Source organism: Podarcis vaucheri, assembly GCF_965113315.1.
Source record: "Podarcis vaucheri genome assembly, chromosome: 9".
Taxonomy (NCBI): domain Eukaryota; kingdom Metazoa; phylum Chordata; class Lepidosauria; order Squamata; family Lacertidae; genus Podarcis; species Podarcis vaucheri.
This window is the reverse complement of record NC_138767.1, coordinates 16,514,288-16,519,256: the sequence shown is the minus strand read 5'-3', so window position 1 is coordinate 16,519,256 and position 4,969 is coordinate 16,514,288. Positions and strand designations below refer to the sequence as shown.

At 44.8% G+C, this 4,969-nt stretch overlaps 1 long non-coding RNA gene across 1 annotated transcript; it reads right to left on the bottom strand.

The window, feature by feature from the left end:
• Window positions 1-1,010: 1,010 nt before the first annotated feature.
• On the bottom strand, window positions 1,011-3,719 carry LOC309540143. The gene is made up of 3 exons (XR_014223063.1): window positions 3,608-3,719; window positions 2,701-2,873; window positions 1,011-1,862 (listed from the first exon to the last, which is right to left on the bottom strand). It is a non-coding gene; the product is annotated as an uncharacterized lncRNA (long non-coding RNA).
• Window positions 3,720-4,969: the final 1,250 nt, after the last annotated feature.

Sequence of the window (4,969 nt, the reverse complement as noted above, 5' to 3'; positions counted from 1 at the left end):
AGAAGAAGAGGAGTTTGGATTTGATATCCCACTTTATCACTACCCGAAGGAGTCTCAAAGCGGCTAACATTCTCCTTTCCCTTCCTCCCCCACAACAAACACTCTGTGAGGTGAGTGGGGCTGAGAGACTTCAAAGAAGTGTGACTAGCCCAAGGTCACCCAGCAGCTGCATGTGGAGGAGTGGAGACGCAAACCTGGTTCACCAGATTACGAGTCTACCGCTCTTAACCACTACACCACACTGGCTCTCACTGGGTAAGGGCATCCTCTTAAAAGGCTCTGGGAGGAATGGCTGCTGTCCGATGGCCAGGCGAGGGCTAGGGCCATGCCACTCCTCAAACGCGGACCACTTTGGGGATGTCCCAATTTGACGTAGGTCATAGTGTGCTCCCCTCCCCCGCTGTCTTCACCCTTAGAAACATTCCCAGTTGATGGGCAGGAGTGACAGGTGCTGCTGCTTACCACAATGCCACATCTGTAACCACTAATATTGTGGGCTTATTTGATCCCAAAAACCAATATGCTGTGTGTTGTCTAGTTATTTGCACCTTAGGGAACAGGGTGCGCAAATCCTTCTGTTTATCAAGCAATATATAAACTTTACTAAACTAATAAACTAATAGGGAGGCTGCTGCTGCTGCTTCAAGAGGTGGCAAAGTTTATATACCACCTCATATATATCATGGTAATCCCCACTTCCAAATATATAAAAAATTATCCCAAGTATCTTTAGGGATCCTTTTCACGCAACACACATGAAATGTGAAGAAGAAGAAGAAGAAGAAGAAGAAGAAGAAGAAGAAGAATAGAATCATAGAATCATAGAGTTGGAAGAGACCACAAGGGCCAAGAAGAAGAAGAAGAAGGCGAATGTATTGAATTTTACACATTTTTGTATGTAGCTTCTGCAATAAACGCATTTATTTTGCAAAGCAAAATATCTGAATGTCATGCCTTTTCTCTTTTGCATCAATGCATTCTTATATACAATTTACTCCAGTTATATTGCATTTCTGTACCCGTTATTCAGCTGGAGAGTTGCATTGCAAAAGTCAGAGATGTGTGAATTTCAGACTGTAGCTGCATTTTGTTTTGTGTTTTGTTTTTGAAAGTGTGAATTTGGTGGGTTCCTCCTTAAATGTGCATTTAATTGGATTTGTCCACCCTCCTCTAGTGAAGAGTGAGAAAAAAGAAATGGCGTAAGGCACAATGGTGTCAAACTACTGCAGTGCATCCGTGCCATTTGCAATGCAACCGACAGACTTTAGGTTAAGGCGTCATGCAGTCCGAAGATTCTTCATGACCTCTTGACATTTATTTCACTGGTACCTTATTTTGAAGCTGCAGAGTGACTAGCTAGCCACCAGAGGGCTCTTATTGACGGCCCTGCTTTTGCAACAGTTCTCCCACCCCCTTATTGAGGTTACCTTGTTTAGGCAGACATAAACAAGATAAAATAAGAGGGGGGGGGGGGTTGGGGAACATGTGCTTGGGTGGAAGAACCAGTTTCTTCAAAATCAGGGGTGGGAAGACATCGGTGGATTCAAAAGACACGTGGTCACTGAGTTTCTAGGAAAGCAACAAAAACAAAGTCCAGTTTCAAATGAAAATTAAAATTTGGGTTTCAAATGTCACTTGGCAGCCAGAGTGTAAATAAGGTCTCTGTGGTCACAGCTTTCCAAAGCAAAGCAGGCTGTGTGGAGTAAATAGAAGTTTACGTGAAAAGCAAACAAAGAACCCAAATGTATCTTCACTATTGCTGGCAATCTATCTTGCTGGGAGGTGATGGAGATTTTTTTGGGGTGTGTGGATAGATGAGAAAGAGAAGGAGCCTTTAAAATCCTCTCACCCAAATGGCCCATCTAATAATAATAATAATAATAATGAAAGCCTGGAATAAGAAATATGTTTATCAATTGAATTACATGTTCTCACTTTCACTTTAAGGAGGACAGATGAGAACAGACTGTTCTCAGGTAGGAAGGGACTGTTCTCTGGTCTCCTGTAGCTGCACATAGAACAGGACAGAGAGAATGTGGCCTGCAAGGCATTCTGGGAAAGAAGCAGAGCCAAGGATCCCTGTTACAGAAACAAGTCTCAGTCCATCAAATTGCTGAGTCAGGATTGTCAGCTATAGCATTGGGTTCTGACTATCTTCTTGAGATGGGGTTTAAAATTTCTTTACCGACCAGCAAATGTTAAAGATGAAGTTCTTAAGGGGCATATGATCCAGACCACCGTGGACAAGGGTGGGGAGCCTCAGGCCTGGGGACCAAAATGTGGCCCTCCAAGCCTCTCTCCCTGGCCCTCAGGTCTCTTCCCAAGCCACTCCCTAAGCCTGTTAAGCAGAACGGATCTAATTCACATAGAAATGAAAAACGTATGTGTATTAACGAAGGTTTGAAATGGAAAAGGGCTAAATATGCATTGCTAACATTTGAATGAGAAGTGACTATACTTGCTTTTGTTCAACTTTTGATTAGATAGCTCATTTTTAAATTGCTTTTGTGCTATGCAGCCTACTTGATAATGCTCAATTTACAAATGCATGATTTATCCCTGCCGTATGAAATATTGTAAAATTTCCTGCAAATAACAACAACCAACAAAATGCTGGCCAGGGAGGCTGATGCTGTCAACTTTTTAAGTGAAGAAGAAGTGTATGAACTCCATTGAATGGATAATTGAGAAGGTACTAACCATAAACGTAACCCTCCCAAACCTGGTTCCTCAGCTGGTCACCTACATAATTGGTCCCAGCAGCAGTGGCAGGTAATATATTCCTTGGATGCCGAATCTGCTGCCCCCTGTGGATCCTGGCACCTGAGGTGGCTGACTCACCTTGCCTCATGGGTGTGCCAGCCCTGGTCATGCTACAGTGTGACAAAGAGACAAAACACAGGAAATAGCTTTAAACATTTATGGTATACTAGCGCAGAAAAACACACACACCATTTTACAAAAATGGATTAACAAAACTATGGGTTTAATCATGACTAAATCTGGCTCCAGCCCATAAAGTTTTGTATGGAAATTCTAATTCACCCCCCAAATACCCCTCATTGAAATTGTAATACGTTGCCACAATCATTTATTTATTTATTTATTTATACATACATACATACATACATACATACCCTGTCCATCTGGCTTAGTTTCCCCAGCAACTCTGGGTGGCTCCCAACAGACTATTATTATTATTATTCATAATAAAGCAATAAAATATCTGTCATTAAAAACTTCCCTAAACAGGGCTGCCTTCAGATGTCTTCTAAAAGTCAGATAGTTGTTTATTTCCTTGACATCTGAAGGGAGGGCATTCCACAGGGTGAGTGCCACTACCAAGAAGGCCCTCTGCCTGGTTCCCTGTAACCTCACTTCTCACAGTGAGGGAACCGCCAGAAGGCCCTTGGCGCTGGACCTCAGTGTCCAGGCTGAACGATGGGGGTGGAGACGCTCCTTCGGGTATACTAGGCCGAAGCCAGCTTCCACATTCTGGATTAGTTGTAGTTTCTGGGCCACCTTGAAAGGCAGCCCCATGTAGATCACATTGCAGTAGTCCAAGCGGGAGATACCTAGAGCATGCACCACAATGGCTATGCTATACCTCCATGGTTGGTGAGGCGGTAATGCTTCTGGATATCAATTTGTCAGGAATGAGCCAGCTCCTAGTGGAACTTTGCAGCCTGCAGCATGTCAGAGACTTAGATATGACACAGCAGTCAATGGTGACTCTTCCAGAGATTGGAATGTCGGTTGCCAAGGGAACAACTGAGAGCGGGCTGGAACACAGCCAAAGCTCTCAGGAAGCTCAAACAGGCATGAACAGACACTGAGGCAGTCTGTCAGAGCAGGTAGAGGCTGGAGCTAATCCAATAAGTTGGAAGTTGGTGAATTGGAGGGCTGCTAGATAGGAAGCAAAACAAGAGACCCAAGGGGAGACGGTTCAATATATTCTGTAGAACCCGGAAGAAGTCTTCAGAAGAGTCATCTTGAGTGATAATGTCAGCGGCTGCGGCATGGTGTTTGTTTTTGTAATAAATCCTCCTTTTTAATTACCTACACTCACTGCATTATCAAGCTGGGAACCTGGACTCCTGACACAGTTGCTGGAAGCCACAGGAGGGGAGAGTGCTGTTGTGCTCAGGTTCTGCTATAGGGTTTCTTACTACCATCTGGTTGGCCACTGTGAGAACTAGATGCTGGAGTAGGTGGGACACTGCCCTGATTCAGCAGCCTCCTCTTATGTTGTTTCCCAGGAAGGAAACACATGCATTGACAAAGGGGGGAATTTGGGAGGTGCACAATGTTGTTGCGGGTGCCTTTCCTCCTCCCCAAATGAACGCCCCACTCCAAGTGGGAGAAAACCAGAGCATGCACCACTCTGGTGAAACAGTGCGCAGGCAGGTAGGGTCTCAGCCTGCATACCAGATGGAGCTGGTAGACAGCTGCCCTGGACCCAGAATTGACCTGCACCTCCATGGACAGCTGTGAGTCCAAAATGACTCCCAGGCTGCGCACCTGGTCCTTCAGGGGCACAGTTACCCCATTCAGGACCAGGGAGTCCTCCACACCCGCAGGTGCCCTCCCAAAACAGAACAGGCACTGTGTAGATAGTAAGAATGTTGCCAGAAAGGAACGTTTCTGGACTCCTGAACTTCAAAATACCAGCACACAAGTTGTTTACAAGATGTTAACTATGACGATAATGGGCAACAGATGGAGAAAGAACATCCTGCATATAATTTGATGTTAGACATATAGGAAGATTATTGGTTGAACACGTGGCAGAAAGTTTGGCAGGAGCAATGGCAAATTGTGGCTAGCCCCACATGTGGAGAAGGAAATTAAACTTTAAGGTAGACATTACAGAGAGGAAAGGGAAGCTTTGGATTTCTAAAACCAAGAGACGTGGAGAGGTCTGGGGCGCCATTTAGGGAGGGTAACAGGGGCCGCTCTCTCCTGCATG